We start from the raw sequence: 1,520 nt of genomic DNA, 5'->3' as shown, positions 1-1,520 counted from the left end.
GCGGGCCAAGACGCGTGCGGGGCCCCCGGCCACCCTGAACGCTCTTGAAAGTTGCCCCCCTTTTTTTTCATCTTAAACATTCCTGGCGAGTTTGTGTCCTACACGATCACATGGCTGCTTGTTTCGGTACCCAATCGTGGGTTTCCCACTTCACGCTCCAGTAGCATTGCCCAGAGGGGTGCGTGCTTTTGGAACTTGTGCTTTCCCGCACAGACTACCTTTCTCAATCTTGGAGTCTGAAAAGCGTGGTCCTAAGGAGGTCAGCAATTGGGGGCGGGGGCGGGGGTGAGCCATTCAAATGGATGGGCCCTCCTCCCTTTTATTTCTTTATGGGGCATGGAGAACCTGACTCAGTCCACGTGTCTCCCCGGTCCTTGGCCTTTTATGACTCTGTTCAATTCCATCTCCCCGCTCCAATTTCCACCTGGAGTCCCCGATCCTGTCCTTCAGGTCCAGTGTGTGTGTGTGTGGTGGGGTGGGGGGGATAAGGATGGAGGAAGACATGTTTTCGCTGGCACCCCCACACACAAAAGAATGTGTGGGACGTTTTATACTGACAAAGTACTCATTGTTTACCTGAATTCAAATCGAACTGGGCATTCTGATTTTTATTTGCAAAATCTAGCAAATCTACTTGGCTTGCCCCAGCCTAAGAGCTAAGCTTGCGCTGGTCAAGAGGGTTGAGACACCTACTGGGGTCCAGAGACTAAAGGACACTCATGCTACTCATAGTGACCCTGTGAAACATAGTGCCCCTGTGGGTTTCCAAGACTGGAACTCTTATGGGAATAGAAAGTGCTATCTTTCTTCCTCGGAGCAACTGGTGGTTTCGAACTGCTGACCTTGCAGTTAGCAGCCCCAGACATAACCACTGTGTCACCAGGCACTTCTTAAACGGCTTCCATGTGCCAGGGGGTAGGGGTGGTGAGAGCATCAGGGGTCGTGGGATCAAAATAACCTGAGTTCAAATCTCACCGCTCTGCTACTTGGTGCGATCGTGGTCAAGCGACTGAGCCTGTCTCCATCTGTTTGCTCCTCTGCGGAAGGGCCCCTGATAGCATCTGGCATGCTGGGCTAGGGGTTCCGGGGAACCATGTTCCTGAAGCACTAAGCACAGAGCTCCAAACCAAACTCACCGCCATAGAATCAATTCCCACTCATGGCAGCCCTAGAGGACAGGGTGCGACTGCCCCTGTGAGTTTCCAAGACAGTAATTCTTTTCAGGAGTAGAAAGCCCAGTCTTTCTCCCACGTAGCAGCAGCTGGTGGTTTTGAACTACTGACCTTACAGTTAGCCCAACACATAACCACTAAGCCACCAGAGCTCCTTAGCCCAATACTAGGCATATAGTAATTATTACTCAATAAATAGTGCCAATTGTGGTTATACTGGAGCAGATCTGGGCTCTGTGGGGCTTGAAGCCTATAAACATTGGGGAAGTCTTGTTAAGAAAGGGGATAAACCCACTGAGGCAAAACACTAAGGGCATGCAACAGAACAGCAAGGGGAACAGAGCAATG

The 1,520-nt window shown here is 51.1% G+C and overlaps 1 protein-coding gene across 1 annotated transcript in view; it reads left to right on the top strand.

The window, feature by feature from the left end:
• PGAP3 (post-GPI attachment to proteins phospholipase 3) overlaps positions 1–1,520 on the top strand; it is a 34,408-nt gene that overhangs the window by 5,233 nt on the left and 27,655 nt on the right. The window lies entirely within an intron of this gene.

This window comes from Echinops telfairi, unplaced genomic scaffold (assembly GCF_000313985.2).
Source record: "Echinops telfairi isolate 266 unplaced genomic scaffold, ASM31398v2 ScPeMD7_7458;HRSCAF=8496, whole genome shotgun sequence".
Taxonomy (NCBI): Eukaryota; Metazoa; Chordata; class Mammalia; order Afrosoricida; family Tenrecidae; genus Echinops; species Echinops telfairi.
The sequence above is the reverse complement of the archived record's forward strand: the minus strand, read 5'-3'. Positions and strand labels throughout refer to the sequence as shown.